General features: G+C 36.7%; 1 pseudogene; it reads right to left on the bottom strand.

Annotated features, from left to right (window-relative positions):
* LOC145983429 (cell adhesion molecule Dscam2 pseudogene) overlaps positions 1 to 24,186 on the bottom strand; it is a 357,993-nt pseudogene extending 333,807 nt beyond the window's left edge.
* Between the last annotated feature and the right edge of the window lie 525 nt (positions 24,187 to 24,711).

Raw genomic sequence — 24,711 nt, 5'->3', positions numbered from 1 at the left:
TTAAGCATAGAATTTTGATTTGAACCCCAAGAAATTTTATATAATAAACATAACAAAATTCTAATATTTATTTTTGTTTAACAGGAACAACAAGTTCTGAGCACATAAGCAGTTTCTGAGGAATACAAGGCAGCAGCAGCAGCAAGCAAATAACTTATAGAAGGCAGTGTGTATCATATCTAATTGCATGGATAATCTTGACACAGGATTTTTTGAGAGAAGATGTATTTCAAAATACATAAAATCTAAGTCACTTGTTGATGATTTAAAGCTTAGATTCTTTGGCCTGTCCGAGTATGACCTGTTTGCTGTGCAGAATGAAACTGAAATGCAGTGGGTGCTTGCCAGTGACAGGCCATTCCAATGCCTGTATCTCAATTTTATCAGTGAGTTTGAATAATTTATGTACAGCAGGTTCAGGAGAATTGTTGGATTGTTTGTTAATTTTTATACAGACAGGTGCCATTATGATTTAAGGTTGAAATTGTTTGACAATTATTGGTTCAACAATTGCTATGAGCATTGTTTTGAGTATAGGATGCCCATGATTGCATCCCAGAGTTTAAATTGGAGACATTATAAATATTCAAATAAAATTATTAACAAGATATCTAAGAATAAGAAGATTGAATTTGTTACAACTGATAATGGGAATTTGTATAGTGGTGAAGATTTCAATCCAGAGTTTGTATCAAATTCCAACTATATATATTTGAATGAGCTTGTCATGTATTTTATAAGGCAAAAATTTAGAAATTGCACTTACGATTGTATTGTTGAGGCACTGGGGCAGAATAATTTGCATGATATATGCAACTGTGGGAGAGTTTTGTCCAGCCTCTCAGTGTGATTTCAGGCACAGGAATCTGGCAGTTGGGAATCAACCCGCAGCAGGCAGCCCTGATTATTTCAGCAGAGACAGCAATCAAGGTAAATAAATATTTGCTGCAAATGTAAATCCCTGCCCATCACAGCCAGGCTCGGGTCTGTATGCAGGAAGAGGCAAGATATTTGTTTGAAATCTGCTTGGGTATAATTTTCTGATTTTTTTATAGCAGAGTTGTGTTAATGTTATTGGAATAGGCTTCAAATCACACACAGATACACTAAATACTTAATATCATCATACCTGACAGAGCTGTGTTGTTAGTGGGGAAGAATTGCCATATCTCTATACATAACAGAGATGTGTTGTTATTGGGAACAGGTTTCATATCCCAACACAGATACTATTATGAATAGGTAACAGATTTTGAATAATATTTTTCCAGAAATCTATACTCCATATCCCTGTACAAAACTGTGATATGTCCTGTGAATTATCCAGACACAAACACAGAAGATAAATATATTCTTAACACCCGCTTTAGCTGTGAGTGCTGTTATTAGGTACAAGATTCAATTACACGTGATTATCTAGATATTTTAATAGATAGAAGATACATACTTAATTAAATCTATATTCAATATCCCTATCCCTAACAATTACAAATCCCACCCAGAACCTTGCCGATATTGCTACAAGCATGAAACTGAAAATAACAGAACTGTGCTGTTATTAGGAACAAGCTTCAAATCCCACACAGACACAGAGCCTTGTTGAGTTTAGAATTATTATAATAGATATTTTAATAGATAGAAGATACATACTTAATTAAATCTATATTCAATATCCATAACCCTATCCCTAACAATTACAAATCCTACCCAGAACCTTGCCGATATTGCTACAAGCACGGAACTATTGCCGTGAAATAACATCTAGATGTTTCCTAAACATAACAGAACTGTGCTGTTATTGGAAACAAGCTTCAAATCTCACACAAACACAGAGCCTTGCTGATATTTCGGAACTGTTGCCGTGAAATAACATCTAGATGTTTCCATAATTTCTATACATAACAGTGATGCTGTTATTGGGAACAAGTTTTGAGGTTCAGGCACTCAAGATGGTTGAAGCCATATATTGATACAAACAAGCTTCAAATCTCACACAAACACAGAGCCTTGCTGATATTTCGGAACATAACATCTGGATGTTTTAATAGTTTCTATACATAACAGTGATGCTGTTATTGGGAACAAGCTTCTCCCACACAGATACAGAGCCTTGGAATCTAGATATTTTAATAGATAGAAGATACATACTTAATTAAATCTATACTCAATATCCCTATCCTAACAATTACAAATCACACAGATACAGAGCCTTGCTTGGAACTGTTGCTGAAATAACATCTAGATGTTTCATCCCTGACAGAGCTGTGCTGTTATTGGGAACAATCTTCAAATCCTACACAGATACAGAGTTTTGGAATCTAGATATTTTAATAGATAGAAGATACATACCTACTTAATTAAATCTATACTCAATATCCATATACCTAACAATTACAAATCACACAGACATAGAGCCTTGCTCGGAACTGTTGCTAAAATAACATCTAGATGTTTCATCCCTGACAGAGCTGTGCTGTTATTGGGAACAAGCTTCAACCTTGGAATCTAGATATTTTAATAGATAGAAGATACATCCTTAATTAAATCTATACTCAATATCCCTATACCTAACAATTACAATCTGTTATGCAGATTTTTGATTTTGTCCTGTATAACAGGTACAGCAATTGTATGTTCCTGCCCAGTAGGGCTGTGGAAATATCCGCTATGTTTTGGTTTGTATGCAGGAACAGGCATGACACCTGCAATGGTACATACAATTTTGATATTTGCTTGGGTATAATTTCCTGAAGCCTGTACCTAATAACAGCATCACAGCACAGCTCTGTCAGGGATAGGGACATTATTAAATATGTATACAGATCCAGGTATGTATTCTTATCTTAAACACAACACAGCTCTGTTACTATTATTTCTATAACAATATCAACAAAACAAGACACTATACACAACATAGAACAATTCTATGCTTGTAAAAATATCAGCAAGGCTCCATTCTAAATATTGATTCAATTTTTCACTTCACCTATCCATAACAATTCCAAGCTTGTTCCTCATAACAGCATCACCGCACAGCTCTGTCAGGGAAGAAACATATAGATGCTATCAACAGTTCCCTACTTGTAATTGTTAGGGATAGGAATATTGAATATAGTTTGTATCTTCTATCTATTAAAGATTCCAAGGCTCTGTGTGTGGGATTTGAGCATCACCACACAACTCTGTCAGGGATGAAACGTCTAGATGTTATCAACAGTTCCATACTTGTAATTGTTAAGGATAGGAATATTGAATTAAGTATGTATCTTCTATCTATTCTATCCAAGCCTCTGTATCTGTGTGGAATTTGAAGCAGCACAGCTCTGTCAGGGGTGAAACATCTAGATGTTATTCCAGCACCAGTTCCATGCTTGTATAAATATTTGTAATTGTTCGAGATAGGGATATTAAAATATCTAGATTCCAAGCCTCTGTATCTGTGTGGAATTTGAAGCAGCACAGCTCTGTCAGGGATGAAACATCTAGATGTTATTCCAGCAACAGTTCCATGCTTGTATAAATATTTGTAATTGTTCGAGATAGGGATATTAAAATATGTAGATTCCAAGCCTCTATATCTGTGTGGAATTTGAAGCTTGTTCCCAATAACAGCACAGCTCTGTCAGGGAAGAAACATCTAGATTTAGTTCAAACAGTTCCATGATTGAAATTGTTAGGATAGAAATATTGAGTATAAATTTAATTAATTATATATCTTCGATCTATTAAAATCTCTAGATTCCAAGGCTCTGTATCTGTGTAGGATTTGAGGCTTATTCCCAATAACAGCGCAGCTCTGTTATGTATAGGAAACATGTAAATGTTGTAGAAATATTTGTAATTGTTAGGGATAGGAATATTGAGTATAGATTTAATTAAGTATGTATCTTCTATCTATTAAAATTTCTAGATTCCAAGACTCTGTATCTGTGTGGGATTTGAGGCTTAGTCCCAATAACAGCACAGCTCTGTTAGGGATGAAACATCTAGATGTTACAGCAACAATTTCGTGCTTGTAGAAATATCAGCAAGGCTCTGTGTCTGTGTGATTTGTAATTGTTAGGGATAGGGATATGATATTGAGTATAGATTTAATTAAGTAGGTATGTATCTTCTATCTATTAAAATATCTAGATTCCAAGTTTGAAGCTTGTTCCCCATAACAGCACAGCTCTGTCAGGGATGAAACATCTAGATGATATTTCAGCAACAGTTCCGAGCAAGGCTCTGTATCTGTGTGATTTGTAATTGTTAGGTATAGGGATATTGAGTATAGATTTAATTAAGTAGGTATGTATCTTCTATCTATTAAAATATCTAGATTCCAAGTTTGAAGCTTGTTCCCAATAACAGCACAGCTCTGTCAGGGATGAAACATCTAGATGTTATTTCAGCAACAGTTCCGAGCAAGGCTCTATGTCTGTGTGATTTGTAATTGTTAGGTATAGGGATATTGAGTATAGATTTAATTAAGTAGGTATGTATCTTCTATCTATTAAAATATCTAGATTCCAAGTTTGAAGCTTGTTCCCAATAACAGCACAGCTCTGTCAGGGATGAAACATCTAGATGTTATTTCAGCAACAGTTCCGAGCAAGGCTCTATGTCTGTGTGATTTGTAATTGTTAGGTATAGGGATATTGAGTATAGATTTAATTAAGGATGTATCTTCTATCTATTAAAATATCTAGATTCCAAGTTTGAAGCTTGTTCCCAATAACAGCACAGCTCTGTCAGGGATGAAACATCTAGATGTTATTTCAGCAACAGTTCCGAGCAAGGCTCTATGTCTGTGTGATTTGTAATTGTTAGGTATATGGATATTGAGTATAGATTTAATTAAGTAGGTATGTATCTTCTATCTATTAAAATATCTAGATTCCAAAACTCTGTATCTGTGTAGGATTTGAAGATTGTTCCCAATAACAGCACAGCTCTGTCAGGGATGAAACATCTAGATGTTATTTCAGCAACAGTTCCAAGCAAGGCTCTGTATCTGTGTGATTTGTAATTGTTAGGATAGGGATATTGAGTATAGATTTAATTAAGTATGTATCTTCTATCTATTAAAATATCTAGATTCCAAGGCTCTGTATCTGTGTGGGAGAAGCTTGTTCCCAATAACAGCATCACTGTTATGTATAGAAACTATTAAAACATCCAGATGTTATGTTCCGAAATATCAGCAAGGCTCTGTGTTTGTGTGAGATTTGAAGCTTGTTTGTATCAATATATGGCTTCAACCATCTTGAGTGCCTGAACCTCAAAACTTGTTCCCAATAACAGCATCACTGTTATGTATAGAAATTATGGAAGCATCTAGATGTTATTTCACGGCAAAAGTTCCGAAATATCAGCAAGGCTCTGTGTTTGTGTGAGATTTGAAGCTTGTTCCCAATAACAGCACAGTTCTGTTATGTTTAGGAAACATCTAGATGTTATTTCACGGCAATAGTTCCGTGCTTGTAGCAATATCGGCAAGGTTCTGGGTAGGATTTGTAATTGTTAGGGATAGGGTTATGGATATTGAATATAGATTTAATTAAGTATGTATCTTCTATCTATTAAAATATCTATTATAATAATTCTAAACTCAACAAGGCTCTGTGTCTGTGTGGGATTTGAAGCTTGTTCCTAATAACAGCACAGTTCTGTTATTTTCAGTTTCATGCTTGTAGCAATATCGGCAAGGTTCTGGGTGGGATTTGTAATTGTTAGGGATAGGGATATTGAATATAGATTTAATTAAGTATGTATCTTCTATCTATTAAAATATCTAGATAATCACGTGTAATTGAATCTTGTACCTAATAACAGCACTCACAGCTAAAGCGGGTGTTAAGAATATATTTATCTTCTGTGTTTGTGTCTGGATAATTCACAGGACATATCACAGTTTTGTACAGGGATATGGAGTATAGATTTCTGGAAAAATATTATTCAAAATCTGTTACCTATTCATAATAGTATCTGTGTTGGGATATGAAACCTGTTCCCAATAACAACACATCTCTGTTATGTATAGAGATATGGCAATTCTTCCCCACTAACAACACAGCTCTGTCAGGTATGATGATATTAAGTATTTAGTGTATCTGTGTGTGATTTGAAGCCTATTCCAATAACATTAACACAACTCTGCTATAAAAAAATCAGAAAATTATACCCAAGCAGATTTCAAACAAATATCTTGCCTCTTCCTGCATACAGACCCGAGCCTGGCTGTGATGGGCAGGGATTTACACTTGCAGCAAATATTTATTTACCTTGATTGCTGTCTCTGCTGAAATAATCAGGGCTGCCTGCTGCGGGTTGATTCCCAACTGCCAGATTCCTGTGCCTGAAATCACACTGAGAGGCTGGACAAAACTCTCCCACAGTTGCATATATCATGCAAATTATTCTGCCCCAGTGCCTCAACAATACAATCATAAGTGCAATCTCTAAATTTTTGCCTTATAAAATACATGACAAGCTCATTCAAATATATATAGTTGGAATTTGATACAAACTCTGGATTGAAATCTTCACCACTGTACAAATTCCCATTATCAGTTGTAACAAATTCAATCTTCTTATTCTTAGATATCTTGTTAATAATTTTATTTGAATATTTATAATGTCTCCAATTTAAACTCTGAGATGCAATCATGGGCATCCTATACTGAAAACAATGCTCATAGCAATTGTTGAACCAATAATTGTCAAACAATTTCAACCTTAAATCATAATGGCACCTGTCTGTATAAAAATTTACAAACAATCCAACAATTCTCCTGAACCTGCTGTACATAAATTTTTCAAACTCACTGATAAAATTGAGATACAGGCATTGGAATGGCCTGTCACTGGCAAGCACCCACTGCATTTCAGTTTCATTCTGCACAGCAAACAGGTCATACTCGGACAGGCCAAAGAATCTAAGCTTTAAATCATCAACAAGTGACTTAGATTTTATGTATTTTGAAATACATCTTCTCTCAAAAAATCCTGTGTCAAGATTATCCATGCAATTAGATATGATACACACTGCCTTCTATAAGTTATTTGCTTGCTGCTGCTGCTGCCTTGTATTCCTCAGAAACTGTTTATGTGCTCAGAACTTGTTGTTCCTGTTAAACAAAAATAAATATTAGAATTTTGTTATGTTTATTATATAAAATTTCTTGGGGTTCAAATCAAAATTCTATGCTTAATAAAAAAATATCAGTTGGGTTCAGCACTGTGTTTTGTATATTTAGTGTGTGTGTGTGTGTATGTGTGTTAATATTTTTTGGCTTTGGTATTTATATAAAATTTCTTGGGGTTCAAATCAAAACTCTATACTTAATAAAAATATCAGTTGGGTTCAACAATGTGCTTTATATATATATGTGTGTATGTGTGTATATGTATGTGTGTATATGTGTATAAGTGTATGTATGTGTGTGTGTGTATCTTGGCTTAGTTTTAAGTGTATCCAAAAAAAATATCAAGAGGGGCATATTTTTAACAAATTTATGGACAACAATCTGACAGAAGTGCCTTTTGTAAGTGTGGACAAATCAATCTGAGGGGGCTCATCATTTCACAGGAACTTCCCGAGGGCATTTTTACAAAAATCTTGGATTATACGGGGTTCCACACTTGAGCAAAAAGCTGATATGGGCATGTTGAGCTTGTTTTAAGTGTAGCCAAATCTGCCTGAGAGGGGCTCATCATTTCTCGAGTTTATAGTACCACAAATATACCACAACAATATCTACTTGTTTTTCAAAATTTCAAGGTAGAAACGTGAAGATGGAGAGAAGAAGGAAGAAGAATGAAGGAAAATGAGCGTAAGATAAAGTGTCCAGTTAAGGGGAAAGTTTAAAGTAATTGGAAATGAAGGGTTGTCATATTTAAGCTTATTCTTTATAAAACAAGTAAGTTGAAAATCTGTATACCGGATATTAATGCTATTGCATATATAACTAAATAGGGATGCCTTACTACACCAAAATGCAGGGCTGCCAAATTTTGTTTTAGTTTTCGATGGTATAAATTTGAGAAGCGGTATGTTGGTTATAGACCTATGTCTTACTTTGAATACAGCCGATTTTAAAAATTTTAAATGATATATCATGATATTTTTATATTTTCAAACTATGAAGTAAAGTCTGTGTTTAATAATTATTTATGGTACTGCGGAAACGATTTATAGATTTGATTCATTGTTTGCTGTTATTTTTGCTTCGCTTTTCTGCTACTTTTGGTTGATTGCGACAATGGGTTTGATGAAAGAACACTTACAAAGAATATCCATGCTCAGGCCAGGATTCGAACCCGGGGCCATAACCGTCGTAGCACGCTGTAATAACTACTCCGCAACGTAGACAGAAGTAACGAAATAACGAGGCCAAAGTACAGAAATGTCGGGAAATAGATATGGTGTTTACTTATGGTAATGTGGTTTTAAGAAAGTTGGGACAATTTGGAAGAATGACAAATACAGTGTTACTGTATGCTTAACTTTCTGAATCCAGGAAACTGAAAATGACGTACTGCTTAGCTATCAGAAATATAATCAAATTTTGAAATGTTAAAACAGTAAAATGGTATGGTGGTTATGATTAAATTACTTGAAAAGTTGAAAGCTATAATATGTGTGCAGCGAGAATATGGCCTCCCCGATAGCGAAGTGGTAAGATCGCCGCCTTAACAACAAAAAGATTTGCAAAGTGCTTAGAAAAGCGTGCATTAAAACTTACAGGAAGGGAGGGAGAAGCATCTTAAAAATAACCAAGATTGCAAACAAGAAAAAGGAAAACAGAGAAGAAGAAGAGGAAGGGATTATCTACGAAGTGAAATGTAAAGAATGTCAGAGTATTTACATAGGAGAAACGAAAAAGAGGCTGAAAGACAGTTTGAAACAACTTAGGGATGATGTACGACTTAAGAGAGAGAGAAATGCGATATTTAAAAACACGAGAGAAACAGGACATGACACAGAGTGGGATGAGGCTTAGCAGATAGAAAGGGAAAAGAGGATACTAGTGAGAAAATGGAAGGAGGCCAAGGAAATAGAGAAGAAAGGTGAAGAAGAAAAAAAGAACTAATATGGAAGACTGAAGATAAACAAACAATGGAAATAGGTGTTAGAAAGAGTGGAAAGGACAAGAGAGAAAGAGGTGAGAAGAAGGAAGAAAGCAGAATGAAGGAAAAAGAGCGTGAGATAAAAAGTCCAACCAGATTCACTTTCAGGTGAAAGTACAGTTGACAAAGGAAAGCAACCTGCTAGATTGTTCCAGAACAACTTTTTAAGAGTGTGGAGGGGAGTGTTTTTGTGTATATATAAACGAGGCGCATCCAGAAAGTAAGTTTCACTATTTTTTTCCCGTGAAAGTAAACATAATGAGCCGTGTAAATTGCGCATGCGCAGCAGAGCTAAGACGTATCAATCATATGCCAGGCGGACAGATCCCGCCCGGCGCCAGTAGCGAGGCAGCAGTGGTCCGAAGTGGAAGCTCGTATTCCTTCTCCCGCCGCATGCCAGTAGCGAGGCAGCAGTGGTCGGAATTGGAAGCTCGTATTCCTTCTCCCGCCGCATGCGAGGTTCGCTCGGTGATAAAGTTCCTGAATGCACAAAGCATTGCGCCAATTGACATTCATCGTCAGCTCTGTGAGGTCTATGGGCCGAACATTATGAGTAAGCAGATGGTGCGTCGCTGGTGTCGGCAGTTTTCGGAAGGTCGTCAAAGTGTCCATGATGAAGAGCGCAGTGGGCGTCCGTCCCTCATGACTGATGATCTGGTTGAGCTGGTGCGGCAGCGCATCGTAGAGAACCGTCGCTTCACGATTACGGAGTTGAGTAGCTTTCTTCCGCAGATATCGCGATCCGTGTTGCATGAGATTGTCACTCAGCGCCTGCTGTTCAAAAAATTGTGTGCCAGGTGGGTGCCGAAAAACCTGACACCCGAACACAAAATGAAACGTTCAGGAGCAGCACTGACATTCCTGCAACGGTACCATGATGACGGCGATGATTTCCTCGACAGGATCGTCACGGGCGATGAGACGTGGATTTCGCACTTCACCCCGGAAACCAAGCAGCAGTCAATGCATTGGCGGCATAGTGGATCTCCGGTCAAGAAGAAATTCAAACAGACGCTGTCGGTACAGAAAGTGATGTGCACCGTGTTTTGGGATAGGAAGGGCATTTTGCTCATTGACTTCCTCCCCAGAGGTGAAACGGTGAACGCTGACCATTAATGTGAAACACTAAAGAAATTGCGACGTGCCATTCAAAACAAGAGGCGTGGTATGCTTACTGCAGGTGTTGTGCTCCTCCATGACAATGCTCGTCCACATACGGCTCGGCGCACAGCAGCTGTTTTGACGGAATTTGGCTGGGAGTTGTTTGATCATCCACCTTACAGTCCTGATCTGGCTCCCAGCGATTTTCACGTTTTCTTGCACCTCAAGAAATTCCTGTCCTCCGGTGAGCGTTTTGGCAACGACGAAGAGCTGAAGACGTCTGTCACACGCTGGTTCCATTCACAGGCGGCAGAGTTCTACGACAGTGGGATCCAAAATTTGATACCACGATACGACAAGTGTCTCAATTCTGGTGGTTGATATGTTGAAAAATAGCTGAACCTTTGCTGTACTTGTTGCCAATAAATGGTTTCCTGAAACTGTGTTGGTTTTTTTTTTAAAAAAAAATAGGGAAACGTACTTTCTGGATGCGCCTCGTATATCTCGTCCTGTTACATTTGTACTTGGTGCAGAGTCTGAAGAAGACCTTGCTAGAAGATTGAAACGTTACGTTTAGTTTATGTTTTATAATAAAATAAATTTCTGCCTTGGTCAGCATATTGAGTTTTTCATGGAATGTTTGTTTCGTTGTTACGAACTATCTGAATAAAAGCTTCCTGTTGTCTGTTGGCTTTCGTGGGAGCTGCTATAGACTGCCAAGTTAATGTATTTGCAGTGTTCAAGCACCAGTCACATAGTCAGGTGAACCTGTCAATCCAGCTGATTCTTCTCTGCGACCGAGAAGCAGAAACAATTCATTTTGCTTTGGTATATATTTACAACCTGCAAGGGTCGCGAGTTCGAATCCTGTCAGGATCAGAAATGTTTCCCTCTCTTTATTTACGCGGTAAACAGTGATGTGTATCAAGATTCGAAAGTAGATTTCATATTTCGCTTTATTTTGGCCATCGATGTATACTATGTAATTTCGAAAACCGCCAACGTTGAATTCAATAGCAAACATTCAGATGTACATGTAAAAACATATGGTGCTAACGGGAAACCTATATTTCTGAGCTTTTTGAACTTACATAGAGAAGGAAAAATTATACATTTATTTCAAATATATCTTGAATTTCACAGGGGCACGTGGGAAAGTGTTTTTTTTTTAAAAACGTGTCGAAAGTCTGTGGATACGTCACACTCACACTTCAATTACACTCGGGACGGGACTTACAGTTGCAAGTGAGATCTGAACCACTATGTGCCTGCCATATGCTATCGAACCCAGAGCCACTCTATTATAAGGTTACTAATTTACAACACAACATACGAAAGTCTCTCTCTTATGTCACGAAATTTATCAATTTCTAATTAAGCTTACAATTAAGCTGGAGAACTATAAAATGAACTCTCCAAACAAAATAAATATTAAATTAATCAATTTCCAACAACATAAACATTTAATAATCCACATTCCTAGATAAAAAAGAGACAGGCAAATTTTCCAATTTATTTAAGAATTATATAGTCGACGAATATAATGTATGTTTTATACAAACACTACTAGAAAGCAATTTTGGACGATGATTTTAGTTAAAAGTATTTTTTTTAATTCCTAGTAATAACTCCTGCAACCGGATCAAATTATATTCCTTGACGTTTACAAAATTACAGATTTAGAAGAGAGGGTTGATCCAAACACTTACTCGTGCACTATGAAATAACTCAAACAGCTAATCATCCAAAATACATATTGTACAGCTCTATTCTAAGTGCCATATGAGTGATGTTTAGGTAAATCATTGTATTTACTGATAAATTATGTTTGTTTTCGATAATAACATCTACAATCTGCACATGTCTTGACTTTACAATTTGGACCAGGCTTTTTTCTTTCCCATCTGAAAATTGCTCTTCAGGTGCGAGCATTCATCGAGTGGGTCACTTATAAATATATGTCTATGTATAAAACGACGAGCATGACACGTGAATGACGGAACATCTTAAAATACATCTGCTGATGTTCCTCACACTGGTTCTCTTCTTGAGAATATTAACGGTGTATTTTATCACACAACAATTTTCAATTTTATCACTTATTGTAAATATCGAGGCTGAGCAGCAACTAACAATTTCAAGTTGTCTGGAATAACAGTCACGTTCTCGGAACGAGTATTAGTTTCAATACATATTTTCTTATTGGCACGCAAACAATAACAAAGTTTCAGGCTGCAATTGGTGTGACGAGAATAAAATACATTATGTAACACCACCCATTTGGTAAGAAATAAAAATGGAGACACGGGGATTCCAAGCTAAGATTTCAGCTTACAAAGCTGGCCTTTAACAGACATGGCGACAAGCCACGGTGAAGAAACCGAGCAATTCGAGTAATTTATCCATAAGGTTGCATCTTTTCCTGTCCAGCTCGAAACGTTTGATTTCGTTTCTTTCTAATTACATTAATTTGAAAGCAATACGCTTAATCAGATAGGATTCATATGCTGTACACATTGCTCAAAAAATACAAGTGAAGCTTGTGCATGAAAATTAATGAAGACGTTGGGAGATCGTGCTTTTGTGGAAGGTTAGTGTTTCCAAACCATAAATGATTACCGTTCACTACTTTCCGTCAACATAGCGGATTCTGCTATGTGACGACGAATCTCATTAAACAACCGCACATAAATTATATTATTTTAAACTATGTATTCCAAATTAAGAGTCATTATTCTGGAATCTACGGAGGCATTCATTCATTCGGTATCAATTTTACGATTTACGAGAGTCACAATTCTATTTCCGTGCTCCATTACGAAACCAACGTGCACGTGTAAAAAAAGTAAAGCCCGAAAATTTTTATTTTACAAAAATTCCATTTACTGTTAAAGCTGAATGAGAGGACAACCATTGACTTATTTCTAATAGCCTGGATGACTGATGTGGGAGGGGTATCTCCTCTCATGTGCCCCCTGGCTGTGACATCAACTCTTCTTCCTTTAGGATTTATATTATTGTTCCCATCGCATATTCAGTGCCAACTTTGCGATTATCTTTGCCAAAGTGTATGTGGAAGGAGTTTATTTATTCTTCCAGTCTTCTCCTAGACTAGGATAACACTATTTCAGAAATATATCTTTTTGCATCATTTTTAGAAATTGCAACAGCACTATTTCTGTCTCGCTTATTCTTAATGCGTTTTTTTCCTTTTCGTTAATTAGTGTTGCTTTTTTTCAATTTTCGGCAACTCGCGACGATGAAGAGAGACTCAAAATGAACACCCATGCTCAGGCCGAATTCGAACCCGGGCCCCTCGCATTGTATCGAATTGTGATAACTACATCGTCACGAACGTCAAAAACGCGTTTGTTTTTCAAATAAATTTCAGGAATATTTCACATTTAGATTACTTTGATAGTAGACGTGGAAATTGTAGTTAATTAATATTTACGCTCCAATCTTTCCGTTAGCACTTTTCTTTGAGTCTGAGAGACACAAAATTCCCTCCATATGGTTAAATTGATTGATAGTAAGCAACACTGCTCCTTTCCGAACACGTATTTCGGCTGTACTTACGGCGAAAAAGGTGGATTTTAACTCAAACGAGTGTGTCACTTTATGTGCACAGAAGTGTACAATCGAATATCTCACGCGGAAGATGTCACCTTGCTCTGAACTCGAACAAAGGGAATTTCGCCTCGAGAGATCGCAATTTATAAGTGTTATTGAATGTCTAATTTCCATATTTTGATCAATGCATTAGTTCTTGGCGCTGATACCATATTTTCTGCAACAGATTTTTCTCTCCTCTAGTTTCCAGTCTCTTCTGTTCTTCTTCTTCTTCTTTCCCCTCCTTCTCCTCTGCTTTTATCTCATATCGGCTAATTTTCTGTTTTCGTCTCTTGTCTCCATCCCACAATTCTCCACTCCTCTTACAGTATGTAACATTGTTATTCGTACACATAGAATTTCCGAAGAAAAAATGTCATATCTACTAGCAAATATAATCATTTTCATATGTACCTGGAAATTAATGTTAATGAAGGTTTCACCAACAAATGTCAATAAAATTGTATGTTCAAAATGTATAAAAAGAGCATACAATTTGTGTGAAAAGAGAAAAACACGTTGTTTCATGCAACATTGTTATTCGTACAGGCAAGAGCTTCAATCTTCCTCGCATACAGCGCCACCGCTATTCGGGCGATTTCGTGCAGTTTGCAACTTCGTAACAAGTTTGAACATGCAGGCGCGCTCCCCGTCAAGCGGAATGCTGGCTTAGGTATTGTTGAAGGCCTATCGTCTATCTATCAGAGTGTTCGAAATGGGCAAGGTGAAGGAATTTAGTTCCGATCTGAAGGATGTTATTATAAATTTGGCCCTTAGAGTTTATTCGTTAAGAAAAATTGGACAAACAGTCAATAAATTACACTCCACAGTTCAATACATAATGAACAAATTTAGAGAGGATGGTTCAGCACAGAATGTGCCGAGAAAACCAAAATAGATAAGGTTGAATAAACGTAATGAACGCTTTCTTTTAAAAAGAGTGCGAGAAAACCCCCCACTAAGTGTTCTTCAGTTACGACCGTTAGTAGAAAATGTTGCTGGCAAGATGATGTCCGATCAAACTGTCCGCCGTGCCTTGTGGAAGCATGGATATCATGGCAGAATACCACGAAAAAGGCCGTATGTAAGTAAGGTGAATCGCAGGAATAGACTTTCATTCGCGAAAGAGCATATCCACAAGGACCAGGAATTTTGGGATAGTGCCATATGGTCAGACGAGTCCAAGATTAATATATACGGATCAGATGGGATAAATAGGATCTGGAGAAAATCAAATAAAGACAATGATCTCATTAATACAGTTCCAAAAGTTAAACAGGGTGGTGGATCATTAATGAATTGGGGCTGTATGTCGTCCAAAGGTGTTGGTACCATCCAGTTTATTGATGGTATCATGGATGCATATGTCAGGCACAAATAATTAGTGAATCATGTGTTCCAGGGTGCATTATATCACATATTTGAACATATTGAAGAACAATGTAAAGCAGAGTGTCCAAAAAATGGACATGCCGCCTATCTACAGATTCCAAAAAGACAATGACAGTAAGCATAAGGCGCGAGTTAACATGAATTGGCTAATAAGAAATGTGCCCAAACTACTACAAACACCAGCTCAAAGTCCAGAATTAAATCCCATCGAGCATTTATTGGCAATTTTGAAGAGGCGAGTCCAAAAAGCAGGCGTCAAGTCCAAACAAGAGTTGAAAACTGTTGTGAAAGCCGAGTGGAATAAAATAAGCTCTGAAACATGTCAGAAACTGGTTAATTTTATGAAGAACAGGCGTCAAGCAGTAATTAAAGCCAAAGGATGCGCATCAAAGTATTAGAACTGTGAGTCAATTTGCTCTGAATATACATTTTTTCTTTTATATTATTAAGTGTACGAATAGAAAAGTTGTACAAAAAAATGGCATGTTTCTCTTTCAGTTTCATTTAATTTATTATTGTCATTGGTTATACAGAATTTGGGTAAGATTTTATGTTCCTAATGATATTATTTATTGAATTGTAAGGAAACAATTTCAAAAGAGTGTATTTCCTTCCAGATATTAAAGCATTTTCTTTGAAAATGTACGAATAAGAATGTTACATACTGTATCTCATCTCATGTTTTAGATTTCCGACTTTATTGCACTCTTCTCCCCTCTTCTTCGTTCCTCTCTTTTTCTCAAATCTCCACTCCCTTCTTGCCCTCTCCTCCTCTCCTCTTCAATCTCTTCTTCTCCTCTCATCTCATCTCGTTTTCCCTCTTTTCTCCTCTTTGCTCTATTTTCCTTATCTCTATTCGAATCTTTTTTCTTTCTTCTCATTACCTCTCGTCTCTTTTTCTATGCTCTCTTTTCTTCTCTCCTCTACTTTTCATCTTCCTTTTTCCTTTCCCCTGTTCTCCTCTCCTTTCTCCCCTTTCGTTTCCTTTCTTCTTTTCCTTTGTGTAGACTCATCAGCAATGAAATATTAGAGAATCCTATTTCTTTCTTTCAGAAAGTATTTCTCATTTGCAACATACATAAATCTGATATATTTAATAGTTTTTCACAATAATACTTGCTCATATTTATTTTGAATAATTCATAAATATATATTGTGCATGTTGACACCCTGAATCTGAGCCTAACTCTACACGCAACACACCAACGGCTTTAGTAAATTGGGTTGCCTAGTTTAAAATGTCGCTGTCCTAAGACTTTTGTGAGAGACTGTACAAAGCCTTCAAAGAAGAACGATAAATTGTTGAAGACTTGCCTCATTCTGATTGACCTTCAACGTCCTCGACTGGCGATAACATCGACAAAGTTGAGTAAATGGTAATGGAAAACCGTCATTGAAGCAAGCTTATGTCAATTTACCACTTCGTGGAAGACGTTTTGATTTTTGTGAAACCTTAAAAAAAAATCGCAGGACCACACCGAAAAGTTTCTATAAGAAGTGTTTCGACGACTGGATTATTCGTTAGCATAAGTATAACGCATAAAATGGGGAATACTTTGAAGGCGACAAAAGAAAACTTGGATGATTAAACCAATGTTTTGAGTTTTATTGACCACATCCCGGTATATATTTGACAGAGCAGTATATACGTATCGGCTGTCAAGAAACTGCCAAAAAAGCGCTAAAAACAATACGCAAAAAAGCGCTTGGTTGTTGCTTTCAGCAAACATATTCACAACTATCTTTAGAATAATTATAAAGTCTTCCTCATTCAAACAGAGTGAAAAGCACATTTAAAATATGTTATAGTTATTTGAATATTATTTTAGATTTTCATTCTGTATTTTGTACATTGTGTTCAGGATAATTAACTTGTAATTTCAAATAAATAGTTGAGTTGAAGAAAAGGCATGCTACGGGTAGCATTTAAAATAAGACGCCCTTGTCTGTGATATCATCTACAAAAGTGTTAGAAAGATTTGGGCTCAGAAGAGATTCCTGTGGTACACCGAGAGATACATTCCTACTGTTCGATTTCGAGGTTCAAACTTTTGTATCGACACTCCTATTCAGTAAATAGCTTTCAATCCAGTTGCATGCAGCAGCAGATAAATTTAATTTCTGATATAATTTCTTTATTAATAGATTTGGGTGAACACTATCGAATGCTTAACTGATATCTATTAAAAGTATGCCTATATATTGCTTACCTTTACAATCTAATACATGCCGCCAGTTATATAACAGTTCATGCAGGTTTTGAATTGTATTTATAGACAGCTGACTGTCTCCTGTACTGTGCATCTAACAAATTAGCAAAGTAATTGCAAATATTGAAAAAAAAAAATAATAAACATGCCCGAAGTTCTTGACTGGTATCAATCTAACATGTTGAAAGTGAATGAGTTAAAGTTGCAAGTATGATTATCGAAAAAAAAAAAAATCATGTAATTTGACAATATAACGTAAAATAGGTAATTCGAATATAAAGCCAAGTAGGTGTCTAAGATATCTCGATATGTACCTAGGTAAAAGTTTTCCTTTTCACATGTGAAGATAATGGGTACACGTGCAGCACATAACATCAAGCAGTTTCAATTTGTCGGCAAATATGTTCATCATACATATACAAGAACGCTAATATTTTTGTTAGGTGAACCTTTATTAGGCCCTTACTTGAATCTTGTTCCTCTATACTTTATAGGATTAACAGAAATTACACCAATAAATTAGAAAAAATGTAAAATTGAGCTATTCGTCGTATACACAATACCGAACACATGACTTAACATACGAGCAGAGAAGAACTGCAAATATTCATGCCTGAATCCAAACAAAAATATGCGTTCCTACTAGAAAATCATCAAGCAATTCACACATACAACAACTTACTAAGCGGAAAAGTAATTATATCTAATGACATATATTATCCAAGTCTGCGATCTAAAGAGACCAATAGTGCCCGAGTAAAGAAATTTAATAAGGCAAGATACGGATCAAAATCCCTATCATTGCTGGCATGTATGATGTGAAATCAACTGCCTGTAACTTGGAGAAGGGAGACTTGGCCAAACTTAAACAACCAATTAGGACTTCAATCTATTAATACTGACACCGTGCTATATTTACCTCATTACCTCCTTCATAAGTAATAGCGCAAATTGGCACAGGCGAAAGTACACGATAATAGAAGCGAAAAAGTCTGAGGAAACATGGGTCTGCAAACGAGCCGTTTTCGAGATAATCGCGAATGTGTGATTACAAGCCGCCACCGACTTCATTGTTTGTAAACGTCGTCCTAGTTGATAAAATGCTAATAATGTGTACGAATGTGTGATTACAAGCCGTCATTAAATGGATTTTGTAAACACCGAGTGCTTTACTCCTTGCGCGTTCGGAGGTTCGCTCTTTGTTTACAACACAGAACATTTTCGAGAGGATGGATACAATCAGTACACAGTCTAATCGTACTGTGGGGTTCACGTCAGTTGTGCTGTACTGCGTAGTGAAAATGGAACCTTACATCAACGAAGAGTATATTTTACCATCTAGGACGACGTTTACAAACGATAAAGTCTGTGGCGACTTTTTTGCTTCCATTATCGTGTACTTTCACCTGTGTCAGTTTGCGTTATTACTTTTGAGATACCCTGCATATTAGTTACAAAACTGTTTCTCTCTTATCTTTTTCAACTATATACACTTGTAACTTTCTATATTATGTACATTCATAAACATTTTACATAATTGTATTGCTCAACAAATTAATTCATGTAGGGCAAACAGCCGTTTTTATAGTAAGATAATCGGTGTCAGTTATACTGTATTCTTACCCTACTTCAAATAATTAATAATTACAATAATAATTTCGTCAGGTTTGTTCACAAGCAGCATTACACAAACAAACATACCGTGGCATTAGTATTACTTCTTGTGGAGAACACAAGTCAATAAGGCTATTTATCTGGTATCACTCCTGCACACAGAGATGTATCCCGCGAATTACATATTATTGTAGCGCCAAGCTTTCTGAAACCTCGGAAAATAGGCGAACTACGAGCTTCCGTAACTTAGCCGGCGACATTAGCGCCACTGCTCCCAAGCCAGGGTTTCAAATGATGTGGTGGATTTACAGCGGCTGAAATAGAATGTTACTTAGATTGTCTATTCACAATACGCTTGCTGGTCAGATATCGATGCTTCAGTTGATTGACTAATTAGTTTGCTTTATCTTACTTTGCATACCTGCCAGCTTCGGCAAGTCGCTAATGTTCAAATGAATAGTGATAAGATGAAATGAGTGATAGGACAATCACCAGTACAAAAGAACAGCACACATCATGAGTAAAACGGAGGATTTTCTGTATTGGCCTTGAGTCCAGATGCCAGAGTGTCTCTACTCTAAAAAACACAGTCCAGGGAGTACACTGTGGAACTGAAGTTGACATTTGGGGGACACCCCTTATATCCCAATCGTCGATGCTTTACTTCAATTTCAATGTTCGTTCAATGGTGACGAAGTGTCTTAGACTTTGCATTATATTTGTTCTCACTTAAACATATCCATTTCACCCAAAAATAGAAACACGGAAGATGACACTTGAAACTGCGCAATTAAAAAAATAATTGGTTTCTGAAGCTGTAAGCCATTCACTGAACAATTACACTAAACGTGCAATAGAAATTATACATATAGGTAAAGGTGGTATTACTCCCCATCTTGTTTTGTATCTTTTAAAATTTGATATTTAACTTTTCTGTTCCGATTCTTATGATAACTTTAACTACAACATTTCAAAAAAATACTGTTAAGATATAAACCAATTTGAGCAACGTTAAGAATATAAAAAAAATGAAATACAAAACAAGTCATTTTGTGGAAAAAAGTTTTGTGCTGGTAATATGAGCCCCTAGGAAAAAAATGATAGAATAACTGGTTTAGAAAAGTGTATTAGAAATTATATCATGCAAACAACATTTTATTCAATACAAAACCTTAAAAAAGATATTATGATGTGAAATACCATAAAAGTGTTCATAACAAGATCATTGAAAAAATCATTACAAAACCAATGGAAAGGGTCACTAAAAATGAATTCAAATGGTCATTAAGAAACCACTTGAAATGTTATTTTGTTTCTTTGTAATGTCTATTTACAAAAGTCGCAAATGAAAATATCTTTCTCGCATCCAGCGCAGTCGTTGTGTACCCAAATTTCACAGATGAGACATTGCACCCACAGGTCCAAACTCAAAGCGTGGTTCAAGCCAAGTCTCACCGTGACTCTCAAGCGATGCCAAATTGCTGGATCGCCCTGTGGTCGCCACGTATTCCACAGGACACGCTCAATCGCATGTTAAGCATGCACTAGAGCCACCAAACAGAAACTTATTTCCAAAGCCAGACTTAACTTTGTTTATTAGTTCAGTCTCTTTATGTACAGGCGTAGAGTCCATCCTATTTTTCTTTTTTCTTTTGTGTTATTTACTAATTACTATCATTACATCTATATATCATCGTTTTTAAATGTAAGGTGAAGTACAAATGTTTTTCCTTGGTTATTTTCTTGGTTATCATGTGTAAGTTCTAACCTAAACTGTCAGGTTAATACTTTATACTTCTCTTTCATATCAAATCTTATATTAATTTTTATATTACTGTAACACATATTATCATATTATTGTACTTTTTGAATTCATCTGATTGCATATTTTGTGTACGAAACAGTGTTATAATACAATACACTGTAAATGGGCATTTGCCTGTAGTGTCATGTCTTTAAATAAATAAATAAATAAATAAATAAAATAGACCCTCGCAGAACAGACTAACTGCTTCTTCATCACCGGGGTTTTCCACTACGATTGATGTTTCTAAGAGAGATTCCCCAGAATCGATTTCTGATTCACAGGATTCCTCATCTGAATCTTCATGAAGCTTCGGTTTCACTGCATGCTTTGTTTTAGTTTGTGTTTTTTTCAGTAGGCTGTTGATCATCTTTTTCCTTTTTATCCTTCACTTTTCATTTCCCTTCAGCTAAGTCTAACATCTTCCTTTTTTCTCCAGTAGCCAACAGAGCATCATTATACGGGGACGATGTAATCAAAGCTGCCTAGGAGGGTTTAGGACCATTGTTATTCACTTTCCTCTTTGGTTCGGGAACAGGCCAGATATCGTTTGGAGACACAGTGTGTTCGGGAATCTTCTTCTCCTTATCTTTACACAGACCAGAAGGCCCTGCCCATGCCAAATCTTCAGCAGCAGATTGGAATCGTGTTACTTGCACATTCTTAAAAACTGGTGAACTTGCAGTTCCAGCGCGGTTTGATTTTACACTTGTCGTAGCAGATGCGTTTTGAAAATCTTCTTGTTGAGTTTCGGTACTTGTGTTTTGTTCACTTACAATATTCTTGGAGGATTTTGGTATTTTCCATTTGCCCATTGGCAGGGTTTCCAAATGCAGTACATCTTGAGAGGAAAGTGCAAAGTCCACAGCAGAAAAAACATTCCGGTTATATGGATATAATCCTGTAACCTGAAACCCATTCTCAGCAATGGATCCGGTCTGGCAAGTCAAATAAGCCTTTCCCAATAGTTCGGCAATACCATAGGGTCCAACAGGTCTCTGACTGTGAAGCATCCACGTGCGTATGTTTTTACTGTAGTGATGTTTCAAAGCGCCAAGAAAAGTTTTGTCAAGAGGTTGCAGTTTATGCGATTTGTGTGGGGGTAAACTTACAATAGATATACAATTTTCTCGAGCAAGATTTACAATGTCAATGTTTTTGGTGTGGGAGTTGTGGCCATATAGAATAAGAAGCACAGGTCATTTTTTGAGGGTTTTGATTTGTCAATAAAGTGCGTTAGCCAGTCTGTGAAAATGTTTGCTTGAATCCATCCGGACGGGTGACATCTTCCAATTGCCCCGATGGAGCTTCATGAGAAGCTCAGACATATTTTTCCTGGGAAAAAAGAAGATAGGAGGTACAAAAGTCCCCCCTGCACTCATGCAGCGACTACTGTCACGAGAGAGCCCCGTTCAGCCGAACTTATAGCTCCCACTTGTATTTTTCCTCTCAACCCAATGATTCGAGGGATTTTACTTTGAACGACTGATATTCCTGTCTCGTCGACATTAAATACTCTATCTGCCGGGTAGTTGTGTTTGGTGTACTCGGCTTCCAGGATATCAAAGAAATTGTCGACTGCCTCATTGTTAAAGCCATTTGCTCTTGAAAACGATGTCGCAGCAGGTTTCAAGAGAGATAGAACATTGTTATGACGATTCAGGAAGTGGTCGAACCAAGCTCTACCAGCTAACCCCTCTTCTGTGAATGGGTGATTAATTCCGCTTCTTTCACACAGTTGGTAAGCTACTCTCCGAACATCTTGTCTGGTAAGACCATAGAATTTACTTTCCATGATAAGTAAATACTCGACTAACTCTGTTTCCAGCTTCTCACCCATTATAGGTTTTGTCCCTAATTTTGTTAAAGCGGCTTCTTCCGGTGGTTTGTCAACTCGAACAAGTCTTTGAAGAGTAGGTGTTTGAACAAAAAAAAAAAAAAAATTGATGTCTTTTTCAATACCATATCTTTGTTTCTTACAGCCTTGATCGCCTTAACCATATCTTCAGTATTCCAGTTTTCTGGGCCTAATACTTTCGGTGGCATCTAAAAAGACAAAGTTGAAACTTCTCTTGTAGTGTATATAATATGAGCCCCTTACAGTTTGGGGGCTCATATACCAAGCACGAAGGAAGCTCATTTTACAACCCTCGTCATATTGGAATTGGAACACGCAAAACGAATCTTTGTTACTTGCAAAATTACATAGTATCTACAAAAAACAATCTTTTAAACATGCTTTATCCAATACAATAATGCACTAGCATGGTTTTAAATGAATGAGTACTGCAATTAAAAGCAAAACACTTACCTGTCAAAGTTTCTCAGATCGAGAAAGCAAAAAGAACATGTTCACTTATAAACTATCAGTCGCAACTGAACGAGAACTCTCTGGCGGCAAAAAGCGTTACTAAACTAGCAATTCAAATCGCAGCCGTTGAGCGCGCTCCATGAACAGATATTGGGGGGAGGGTCTCATACTAGATGCATGGTACATAATACCACCTTTACCTCTACAAATGCCACTACATTTGAATTATCCGAAGTTTTGGAGACAAATTTAATTATTTAAGGAAAAAACTTACTATTAAGGAGATTTCTTTTACGAAGAAATATTTTTTTACGCCAAGTAATTTATTATTAAATTAGGAGTAATTTACCTAAATAAGTATTGAGCAAAGTCCTAGTTGACCACTCGAACTAACCCTTTATTTATTATTTGTTCAATGTAAAGTACGTATCGATTATGAAAATATGTACATATTGCAGAACGTGATTGCTTTCTTAGATAGAATTGTACAAATATATTATGCTGGAATGTAAGATTAATAGAGCAACCGTCACCTTTTTTATCTGTACCCTTATTGCCTTAAATAATGCGTTCTATTCATACACCGAATATTTATATATACTTCACAGACTTTATGCAGCATTTTATTTATAAGTACCATGCAAGAATTTTGAATTCATTCATTTATGACATAGTAAAATGTACTTACCACCCAAACGGAGTTCAGCGGTGGCTTGGGCAATATCCACGTCATTCTGAGCAATACACTGATACATTCCCTGATCTTCCCTTTGCACTGAAGGGACCACAAACTTCTCTCCATTTGCTGCTCTGATTTGTAAGCGCTGGCCATCTTTCAGCCAGGTGACTTCGGGGGGTGGATTTCCAGTAGTGACGCAAATAAATTCAGCTGGCTGTCCTGAATCCACAATCTGGCTCTGCGGCTGAACATGGGCAGTCAATGCTGCCACCACTCGCAACTGGACTTCTACACTCGCACTTCCTACTGAATTGTTGGCAGTACAAATGTAAAATCCAGCTTCCTCCATTTGCACATTGCGAATAATTAGAGCACCGCCAAGAACGAATTTCCTGTCACTCTCGCCAAATGGTTCGGCTCGAAATAGGTCATGTAACTTCTTATACCACCTGTGAACCAAAACCACAAGAAGAGAATTAGTGATTAGAATTATGAGGGGAGGTATTCATTTTCCATGATTGCATGGGCACATATTGTGAATGCCAGTAAAGTTTCTTACAACGGATGTATCCTCGATGGTGTCATTGCGTTGTAATCAAGGCATCCTGGGTTCGAAACCCGGTGGAGGCACATAGTGGTTCGGATCCTACTTTGAACTGTAAGTCCAGTCCCGATTAGCCTTTCTGTGCATAAATTGGTCTCCAATTAATCTTACAACGGAAGTGGATATATAATTAGCATACAAAAAGTATCGGCACATATTTACATTCTTAAAAGTAAAAAGAAATATCTGGAGCTCGAGATGTGATGATATCCCCCAAAATTGAATGTCTAACCATGTTAACAAAATATGTTTGTGACCAAAATAGCGGCC

Source organism: Lepisma saccharinum, chromosome 2 (genome assembly GCF_977018435.1).
Source record: "Lepisma saccharinum chromosome 2, izLepSacc3.1, whole genome shotgun sequence".
Taxonomy (NCBI): Eukaryota; Metazoa; Arthropoda; class Insecta; order Zygentoma; family Lepismatidae; genus Lepisma; species Lepisma saccharinum.
Note: the sequence above shows the minus strand (reverse complement) of the source record. Positions and strands in the feature narration are given on the sequence as shown.